Source organism: Thalassophryne amazonica, chromosome 18 (assembly GCF_902500255.1).
Source record: "Thalassophryne amazonica chromosome 18, fThaAma1.1, whole genome shotgun sequence".
NCBI classification, from domain to species: Eukaryota; Metazoa; Chordata; class Actinopteri; order Batrachoidiformes; family Batrachoididae; genus Thalassophryne; species Thalassophryne amazonica.
The window spans coordinates 13253145-13264419 of NC_047120.1; the positions used below are offsets into that span (position 1 = coordinate 13253145).

Below are 11275 nucleotides of genomic sequence, written 5' to 3' on the forward strand. Positions count from 1 at the left end.
ACCTGGCTGTCACCCAGTTTCTGGCTAAATTTGATGCAGTCGCGCTGCTCCAGTCGTTCCGCCATTTTCCTTGCAAAGAAAATCCGACGAGAGACTCCACCCATCCTCACACAAAGGCTGCTTACCAGCAAATGACGCAATCGACAGGCGTGAAAAAATTCACGCATGCGCACGAAGGTTCAAGGTTGGCTCATGCAAGCACACATGATTCAAATCCATCAGGGTTTTGCAAAAAATAAAAAGGTCAGATACTTTTCTAACAGACCTCGTATAGGGTATGCAACCTTATACAGACTTAATAAATGTTATTGCTTACTGGCTCTGTTAAGCTGTTCAGGAACGTCGTTCGGGGTTGCTGAATCAGTACCGAAAAGTAAAATAATTATTAGGTATGATAGAAAATAAAATAATTATTACACAAGTTCACTTTTCATTAGAAAGAAAGTTTTTATGAAAGGAGGGTAATTTACCTAGCACCTCTTCTTCAGGCTTGAATTCTAAAAGTGAAGACAGAGAAAAAGACAGAGAGAGAGAGAGAGAGAGAAAGAATTATATGCGCTCCTCAAATGCTAAAAAATAAATACATACACAAATAAATAAATAAATAATCTGAGATAATTACCTCCCCGGCTGGCGCATGTACGAAACAGGTTTGTAATGTCCGCGTAGATTTCTCTAAAACACAGAGCAGATACACAATTTATTTACACAACTCGATTTTAAATAATCTGTAATAACTTCACAAATAATAAAAAAAAAAAAATCTGAGATAATTACCTCTCCCAGCTGGCGCACGTCCGAAACAGGTTTGTAATGTCCGAGCAGATTTCTCTAAACACAGAGCCGACATACCGATTTTATTTACACAACTCACTTTTAAATAATCTGTAATAACATATAAAATAATTATCAGGCTAGACAATATATATTACACAGGTTGTAATAACGATTATAATCAAATTTATAACATATATAAATAATAATTAGATAAGACAAAAAACAAGATAATTATTACACAGGCTGTAAAAACGAATTTAAAACCAATTTACAAAATATACTCACCGCAGAATCCGCTCATGCTGATTGGTTGTGACACGTCATAGGGGTGGGATTAGGAGGGGTTAGGGCGGGGCTTAGTGGCTTAGTCCGATTCTGATTGGCTGTGATACTTCCTAGGGGGTGGGATTAGGGAGGGGTTAGGGGCGGGGCTTAATGACAGTCAATTCTGATTGACTGTGACGTCATCCATCAAACTTTTGACAAGAGGTGGGGTATTATTCTCTCTAACATGTCATGAAAAGAATAGATAGAACACCAGTTGTGTGGGAGGAAACAGGGCTTATGAAGCAGAACCTGAAGAAATACCTTCAGGTGATACCGCAGTCAACCCAAGTATCCATGAGGTGCAGATATGCATGCAATTCTAATCCAATTACATTTTTTTCCGCAAATCTGATTGGTTAATCGTGTGAGATTTCATACCGTATAAATATCAGGTGTACGGTCGCAAAATAATTCGAACGTTCACATTTCATGTATATACTGCCGCGCCCTGGCCCGTGCACGCTGCTACGCAGATGTCAATAATGGTGCTGTCAGCTCAGAGCAAGAGAAAGTCGCATAGTGAAGACGATGCCGAAATGGGTGAATTTAAGCTACCATATGAAAGTATTGATGTGGAGTCTGATACAGAATTACCGTTTCACATTTGATATATTTAATGGATTACTCCTCGCCCTGACCGCTGTTGGAGCCTCGCCGACCGAATTACTTACCGAAAAATAAACCATGCAAACGATGGAATTAGATTAGAATGCAAATAAACCCCTTGTGTCTAATGATTTGCGGATGTTCATGCTGAATTACGGTCGCAAATATCTGTTTTACCGGCTCCACTAACGCATTACTGGTAAAACGTCTTTTTAAAAAGCTCAATTTGCGACCAGCATGAACGCCCGCAAATCATCAGACACAACAGGGTTATTCCCTAATTAAGGGAATGGTCACCATCTTGAAGAGAGCACTCAGATACAATGCCAGCTATGTTTAGGGTGCAACTATTGACCCCAGGTCAGGGGCCCATTGCATTCTATTCAAAAGAAATCCAACAGAAATGCAAAAAACAAATTGTCCATCAGTGTGTCAGAACATTTGGACTAAAAGGTGGTGTTTGGATGTTCAGGGTGTTTAACCTGTCAGCAAGGTGTTGCAGTAGTTGAGGTGTGAGATGGCGTCTTTGTCAGGAGTCCTGCTGCATGCTGGGAAATGCTCTGATTCTCTGAATGTTGTAATGTCTTCATGTTGAAACTGTAGATTTTGAGGAAAATATGGAATTTTTAGGGTGAAAACTTGGGGTGAAACTCACCCCAAGTTTTTTCATCTTCAGTTCTTGATGGATTTTGATTATTGATTGATTGATTATTTTGATTATTATTATTTTTGTTTGCTTCATCAAAGCACTGTTCACAATTCTTCCACACAAAATAGTACAATTTTGAATTGTTTTTTGTGGTGAAAATATCTAAAATTCATCAAAACACTTTTTCAGTTTCTGATTTTAATTCTGATGGTTTTGTTTCATTCTTCTCAACAATGCTCACAATTCTTGTAGAAGTATGAAATTATACATTTGGGGGAAAATACAGACTTCTTTGAGGAGAAATTTATGCATAATGTTTCTTCACTTTGATTTTTTGTTGATGATTTTGATTCAGAATAGTTGATTTGATTCATTTAAACACTGTTCACAGTTCTTCCTCACATACAGTGAGGAAAATAAGTATTTGAACACCCTGCGATTTTGCAAGTTCTCCCACTTAGAAATCATGGAGGGGTCTGAAATTTTCATCTTAGGTGCATGTCCACTGTGAGAGACATAATCTAAAAAAAAAAAAAATTCCGGAAATTACAATATATGATTTTTTTAAATAATTTATTTGTATGTTACTGCTGCAAATAAGTATTTGAACACCTGTGAAAATCAATGTTAATATTTGGTACAGTAGCCTTTGTTTGCAATTACAGAGGTCAAACATTTCCTGTAGTTTTTCACCAGGTCTTCACACACTGCAGCAGGGATTTTGGTCCACTCCTTCATATAGATCTTCTCTAGATCTTTCATATTTGGAGTTTCGGCTCCCTCCAAAAATTTTCTATTGAGTTCAGGTCTGGAGACTGGCCAGGCCACTCCAGGACCTTGAAATGCTTCTTACAGAGCACCCCCTTAGTTGCCCTGGCTGTGTGTTTGGGGTCATTGTCATGCTGAAGACCCAGCCATGACCCATCTTCAATGCTCTTACTGAGGGAAGGAGGTTGTTTGCCAAAATCTCGCAATACATGACTCCATCCATCCTCCCTTCAATACGGTGCAGTCGTCCTGTCCCCTTTGCAGAAGAGCACCCCCAGAGTATGATGTTTCCACCCCCATGCTTCACGGTTGGGATGGTTTTCTTGGGGTTGTTCTCATCCTCTAAACATGGTAAGTGGAGTTGATTCCAAAAAGCTCTATTCTGGTCTCATCTGACCACATAACCTTCCCCCATGCCTCCTCTGGATCATCCAGATGGTCACTGGTGAACTTCAAACGGGCCTGGACATGTGCTGGCTTGAGCAGGGGGACCTTGCTGCCCTGCAGGATTTTAAACCATGACAGCATCATGTGTCACTAATGTAATCTTTGTGACTGTGGTCCCAGCTCTCTTCAGGTCATTGACCAGGTCCTCCTGTGTAGTTCTGAGCTTTCTCAGAATTATCCTTACTCCACAAAGTGAGATCTTGCATGGAATCCCAAACCGAGGAAGACTGACAGTCATCTTGTGTTTCTTCCACTTTCTAATAAATAATCATAACAGTTGTTGTCTTCTACCAAGCTGCTTGCCTGTTGTCCTGTAGTCCATCCCAGCCTTGTGCAGGTCTACAGTTTGTCCCTGGTGTCCTTAGACAGCTCTTTGGTCTTGGCTATGGTGGACAGCAGGCTTGGGGAGTAACGGAATACATGTAACGGCGTTACGTAATTAGAATACAAGAAAAAAAGGTAACTGTATTCCGCTACAGTTACAGAAAAAAAGACGTATTCAGATTACAGGTATATTTAGTAAAAATGGGGATTAGTTCGCAGGATTACAATTTTAATGCATTTTATGATATTATCTGTATATAATATATATTTTTTCTTTGAAACGAAAACGTCCCTTCATGAACAGCGACATGACGTCTCCTAACTGGGCAAAATATTGATGAAGTACCCGGATTAATGCATTTTCAATGGAGATTCGCGATTGAACACACAGAAAAATGCTCGCAAAATATGTGTTAAAATGCCATTTTGACCTGGATATTGAGCCAGTAAAATTAAATTACATTAAACTATGTCAGGAAAGTATTAAACTTACTCTGACGCACACACATTCCCAAATATTAGTGTTGAAAGTTACACAGATCTGCGCTGTTCAAGCTGCTGAGCTGCAGCAGCTGCTGTTCAGCGCAGCGCGGCTCCCAAAACCATTACAATACATTTATATACATATTATATTTTTACACAATTATCCTTTATTGACCGATTTTCATTCATGAAGTCAGTGGTGTGTGTACACATCTCTATGTGTGGGTGTGACTGTGAGCGGCACAGCGCAGGTCATTATAATCTCATTATTTTAAGGTGCAAATTAAAAAAAATCCCCAGTCTTGTCGAACAATTTTAATCACTAACGACAAGTATTTTAACTAGACATTGGTCTAGCAGTGGAAAATATCAACTAGACATAGTGAAGAGGTTAATGGTCCATGTCCATCGGCGACACAGGTACAGCAGGAAACATCAGCTGTTTATCATCCAAATATCACGGACAAAGTGACAAGAAGAACAAAAACCACTTACTTATGGAAGGAAATATTGTCTCCCTTGTTCCTCCAGTGGTGCAAGCATCATGATATGGGCATGTTCTCTGCTATGGTGTTGGGGCCTATATATTGCATACCAGGTATCATGGGATCAGTTTGGATATGTCAGAATACTTGAAGAGTCATTTGCCTTATGTGCCAACATGCGCAGCTTTCCCGGCATATTCCACCTGTTTCTTGAACTTGTGTGTGAAAGTGTCGTGACACGGACCCACAACAGGGGTGCGTTAATGAACGGATAATGGATAAGCCAAAAGTAACAATTTAATGTTGGTGATCACACAAGGATGTACAGACAATAACAATACAGTGACTGCATCATACCCAGTGACGTGTGGGCAAGGCTCGACGATAGAAGGACCGCCTGGTGAGAGAAAAGCCGGATCCACACAGCTTCCACCGCCAACGGAGCTGAAGAACACCGGAGCCGCCAAGCCCTGCGCCCCAGGTGGCCGCTGTCTTCAGCAGTCAGACCCGGTACTGCTGGCAGAGAACAGAGACAGTCCAGATGAGTGTGAGGTCGCACACTCAGTAATCCCACAGTCTGTATTCAGTAAAGGAGGGAGCACCTCCACCTCCATCACACACTCGTGCAGCTCCTGTCTAACCACTTATCTGGTTGGGGTGTGAAGCGAAGCCGTCGCTGATCACACCAAACGCCAATCCCACAGATAAGGACACACCACAGGAAAACGGCTGCAAAGAAGTTCAGATTATTACTCAATGTTTTGAGTCAGCAGAGAAAATGACCTGATTGGTAGTTGATTTCTCGGCGGGGAGGTGGAGTTGCAGTCCGGCCTTTATGGTGGTGGTGATGAGTATGGATGTGTGACAGCTGGTACGGATGATGAGTGACAGCTGTACTCCTGGTCGCTCCGACGCCCTCTCGTGCTTGAAGCCCGCACTTCAGCAGGGCGCCATCTTGTGGTGGTGGGCCAGCAGTACCTCCTCTTCAGTGGCCCACACAACAGGACCCCCCCCCTCAACGGGCGCCTCCTGGCGCCCGACCATGCTTGTCCGGGTGACGGGTGTAGAAGTCGGTCAGGAGGGCCGGGTCCAGGATGAAGCTCCTCTTCACCCAGGAGCGCTCTTCGGGGCCATAACCCTCCCAGTCCACCAGATACTGGAACCCCCGGCCCTTTCGACGGACGTCCAGGAGCCGGCGTACCGTCCACGCGGGCTCCCCGTCAATGATCCGGGCAGGAGGCGGCACTGGTCCCGGGGCACACAGTGGTGAGGTATGGCAGGGCTTGAGTCTTGACACATGAAACACGGGTGTATCCGCAGTGAAGCTGGCAGCTTCAGCTTCACTGCGGGCCGGACTGAGGACTTTGAGTATGGGAAATGGTCCGATGTACCGGTCCTTTAGTTTGTGGGATTCCACCTGCAGGGGGAGTCCTTAGTGGCTAGCCAGACCTCCTGCCCGGGCTGGTATGCAGGGGCCGGGAACGCCGGCGGTCTGCATGGTCCTTAGCCCTCGTCCGGGCTCTGAGCAGGGCAGAGCGGGCGGTATGCCACACCCGACGGCACTTCCTCAGATGTGCCTGGACCGGGGCACCCCGACCTCCCTCCACCAGTGGAAACAACGGGGGCTGGTACCCCAAACACACCTCAAAACGGGGAGAGGCCGGTGGCAGATGAGACTTGGCTATTATGAGCGTACTCGATCCAGGCCAGATGGTCACTCCAGGCCGTCGGGTGCGTGGAGGTCACGCAGCAGAGGGCCTGCTCCAGTTCCTGGTTAGTCCGCTCTGCCTGCCCGTTCGTCTGGGGTGGTACCACAGACGAGAGACTGAACGGTGGCCCCCAGTTCCCTGCAGAAACTCCTCCAGTCCTGGGAGGAGAACTGAGGACCACGATCCGGACAATGTCTGATGGAATCCCATGCAGACGCACGCGTGGTGGACCAGGAGGTCTGCAGTCTCCTGGGGCCGTCGGGAGCTTCGGAGGGCCACGAGTGGGCCTCCTGGAGAACCGGTCACTATCGTTAGATGATTGGTGTGTGCCCTGGGAAGGCGGAGGCCCGTGACAAAGTCCAGGCCGATATGAGACCAGGGGCGACGAGGCACAGGCAGAGGCTGGAGGAGGCCTTGGGCCTTGTGATGGTCGGCTTTGCCCCTGGCACAGGTGGTGCGGCCTGGACATACTCCCGGACGTCGGCTTCCATAGACGCCCACCAGAAGCGCTGCCGGACCACTGCCACGGTCCTTCGCACCCCTGGGTGACAGGAGAGCTTGGAACCGTGACAGAAGTCAAGGACCGCAGCCTGGCCTCTGGTGGGAGGTACTGTTTGTTCTTATTCGGACCTGTCCCCGGGTCCGGGCTCCGTGTCAGGGCCTCCCGGATGGTCTTCTCCACGTCCCAAGTAAGGGCGGCCATGACAGTGGACTCGGGGATGATGGTTTCAAGGGGGTCTGACAGCTCGATCTTGACCTCCTCTTCGTGCACCCGGGACAGGGCGTCAGATCGTTGGTTCTTTGTCCCGGGGCGGTAGGTGATCCGGAAGTCAAAATGCCCAAAGAACAGCGACCAGCGGGCTTGCCTGGGGTTCAGACGCTTCGCGGTCCGGATGTACTCCAGGTTCCGATGGTCCGTGAAAACCGTAAATGGTACCGATGCTCCCTCCAACAGGTGTCTCCACTCCTCAAGAGCCTCCTTCACCGCAAGAAGTTCCCGATTGCCGACGTCATAGATCCGTTCAGCTGGGGTCAACCTGCAGGAAAAGTAGGCACATGGATGGAGAACCTTGTCGGACTCCCCGCTCTGGGACAGCACGGCTCCTATCCCTGAGTCAGAGGCATCCACTTCAACAACAAACTGGCGCTTGGGATCGGGCTGCACCAGAACCGGTGCAGTCGGAACCGGCGGTTTCAACTCACCTAAACGCGGCTTCGCACCAATCCGACCAGGTGAAGGGAACTTTTGGTGGAGGTCAGGGCTGTCAGGGGGCTAACTACCTGACTGTAGCCCTTGATGAACCTCCGGTAGAAATTTGCAAAACCGAGGAACTGTTGTAGTTTCCTACGGTTCGTTGGTTGGGGCCAATCTCTCACCACCGCAACCTTGGCCGGATCAGGGGCGATGGAGTTGGAGGAGATGATGAACCCCAAGAAGGACAAAGACGTGCGGTGGAACTCACACTTCTCGCCCTTCACAAACAGCCGGTTCTCCAACAACCGCTGTAGGACCTGACGTACATGCTTGACATGGGTCTCAGGATCCGGAGAAAAGACGAGTATATCGTCTAGATATACGAAGACAAACCGATGCAGGAAGTCCCGCAAGACGTCATTAACCAATGCTTGGAACGTCGCGGGCGCATTGGTGAGGCCGAACGGCATGACCAGGTACTCAAAGTGACCTAACAGGGTGTTAAATGCCGTCTTCCACTCGTCTCCCTCCTGGATCCGAACCAGGTGATAAGCATTCCTAAGATCCAATTTCGTGAAAATTTGGGCTCCATGCAGGGGCGTGAACACTGAATCCAACAGAGGTAACGGGTATCGGTTGCGAACCGTGATCTCGTTCAGCCCTCTGTAATCAATGCATGGACGGAGTCCGCCGTCCTTCTTGCCCACAAAAAAGAAACCAGCACCCATCGGGGAGGTGGAGTTCCGGATCAACCCGGCAGCTAACGAGTCCCAGATGTAGGTCTCCATTGATTCGCGTTCCGGACGTGAGAGGTTGTACAGCCTGCTGTACGGGTACTCAGCGCCCGGTATCAAATCAATGGCACAATCATACGGACGGTGCGGGGGCAGCATGAGGGCCAGATCCTTGCTGAAGATGTCAGCAAGGTCGTGGTACTCGGCCGGCACCGCTGTCAGATTGGGGGGGACTGAAACCTCCTCCTTAGCAATCAAACCGGGTGGAACCGAGGATCCTAAACACTCCTGGTGGCAGGTTTCGCTCCACTGAACCACAACCCCAGACAGCCAATCAATCCAGGGATTGTGTTTTAACACCCATGGAAAACCCAAAATCACTCGGGAGGTAGAAGGTGTTACATAAAACACAATCTCCTCCCTGTGATTCCCAGACACCACCAATGTCACTGGCTGTGTCTGGTGTGTGATTAGTGGAAGAAGGGTGCCAATCTAGCACCCGCACCGACAATGGTGACGGTAAGGCCACTAGAGGGAGCCCAACCTCCTTTGCCCATCTGCTATCCAGCAGATTCCACTCCGACCCCGTGTCCACCAGTGCTGGGGCGTGAAGGGTTAGATCCCCACTCAGGATCGTGACTGGGATTCGTGTAGATCGTCGGGGTTTCCCCACGTGGGTGTTGTGACCTACCCCTTAGCCCAGTCTCTAAGGACGAAGTGCTGTTGTTTTGACCGTTTGGGGCATTCTCTCTGTATGTGCTCGGTAGAGCTGCAGAGAAAACACTCCCACGGGGGGATCAGCCTCCTTTGTCCTCTGATCTGATCATTTTTTTGGCCCTGCTCGTTTCCATAGCAACGTCAGCATGGGGAGCTGTTGTCACGTGGAGAGCCCTGGCAGTGGAGCGTGGGTAAGTCGGCTTCCTTTCGGACCCGGGAGGAAGAGGACGGCTTGTGCCTGGCCACACCCCTCGTCTCGTTCCCAGTCGGTGTTCCGTTTAATCGGTTGTCTACCGTATAACCAGGTCGATAAGCCCATCTAAATCCCGCGGCTCGTCCTTCGCCACCAGGTGCTCCTTAAGGACCAAGACAGTCCATTTACAAAGGCGGCGTGGAGCGCAAACAGCATTCCAGCCGGCTCGCGCTGCCGCAATGCGAAGGTCGACTGCATACTTCGCTGCGCTCGCCGCCCCTGCCGATCAACAGCATGCACACTTGAAGCGGTCTCAGCCTCTATGAGGGTGTCGACACCTGTCGGAACTCCCTCACAAACTCAGTATAAACTGTTAGAGCCGTGAATTCTGCTCCCAAAGCGCCGTAGCCCAGGCGCGTGCCTCTCCTGGAAGCAAATTGATGCACATAAGCCACCCGGCTGGGCGTCTGCTGCGTACATGACGGGACCGCTGTGAAAAGACGAGCGAGCACTGGCATCAAGACGTCCGCGCACGTCTCCACAAGCCTCCGTACGGCTCCGGAGGACTTATGTATGCTTCAGGGGAAGGTGGGGGGGTTCGTTGAACGACCAGCGGAATGTCTGTTTCTGGCACACGGTCAGCAGGAGGAGGTGCTGCAGCAGCGCCCTGAGCCCACGCTTCCACCTGGGCGGTGAGAGCCTCCATCCTACGATTGAGAACACTGCTCTGCTCGGTACTTAAGTCCAACCGAGCGGTAAAGGCGGTTAAGATGTGCTGCAGCTCACCCAACACGCCTCCTGCTGGCGCCTGTGCACCTCGCTCTTCCATTGGCCGTTCAAGCGATGGTTGACGCCCCTCGGGATCCATGCCGCTGGCCGAGAAATCCTGTTGTGAAAGTGTCGTGACACGGACCCACAACAGGGGGCGTTAATGAACGGACAATGGATAAGCCAAAAAGTAACAATTTAATGTTGTGAATCGCACAACGACGTACAGACAATAACAATATGGTGACTGTTAATCATACACCAGGTGACGTGTGGGCAGGCTCGACGATAGAAGACGCCTGGCGAGAGAAAAGCCGGATCCACACAGCTTCCACCGCCAACGGAGCTGAAGAACACCGGAGCCGCCAAGCCCTGCGCCCCAGGTGGGCCGCTGTCTTCAGCAGTCAGACCCGGTACTGCTGGCAGAGAACAGAGACAGTCCAGATGAGTGTGAGGTCGCACACTCAGTAATCCCACAGTCTGTATTCAGTAAAGGAGGGAGCACCTCCACCTCCAATCACACACTCGTGCAGCTCCTGTCTAACCACTTATCTGGTTGGGGTGTGAAGCGAAGCCGTCGCTGATCACACCAAACGCCAATCCCACAGATAAGGACACACCACAGGAAAACGGCTGCAAAGAAGTTCAGATTATTACTCAATGTTTTGAGTCAGCAGAGAAAATGACCTGATTGGTAGTTGATTCTCGGCGGGGAGGTGGAGTTGCAGTCCGGCCTTTATGGTGGTGGTGATGAGTAGTGGATGTGTGACAGCTGGTACGGATGATGAGTGACAGCTGTCACTCTTGGTCGCTCCGGCGCCCTCTCGTGCTTGAAGCCCGCACTTCAGCGCAGGGCGCCATCTTGTGGTGGTGGGCCAGCAGTACCTCCTCTTCAGCGGCCCACACAACAGAACTTCTATGCACGCAAATCGACAGTATTTACTTAATGGTTTTCATTATGCTTTTGTTCTTATTTTGAAAGTTCAATAAGTGGACTGATATGTTAAACATGGCGAGAATGCCATGTGAAAGACTAAAGCAAATAATTTTATGTTTACTGAACAAGTAGCAGACTTTTTGTTTTGTATATTGT

At 48.9% G+C, this 11275-nt stretch overlaps 1 long non-coding RNA gene across 1 annotated transcript; it reads right to left on the bottom strand.

Moving 5' to 3' along the window:
• Window positions 1-322: 322 nt before the first annotated feature.
• LOC117530356 lies at window positions 323-914 on the bottom strand. The gene is made up of 3 exons (XR_004566344.1): window positions 778-914; window positions 623-675; window positions 323-497 (listed from the first exon to the last, which is right to left on the bottom strand). It is a non-coding gene; the product is annotated as an uncharacterized LOC117530356 (long non-coding RNA).
• Window positions 915-11275: the final 10361 nt, after the last annotated feature.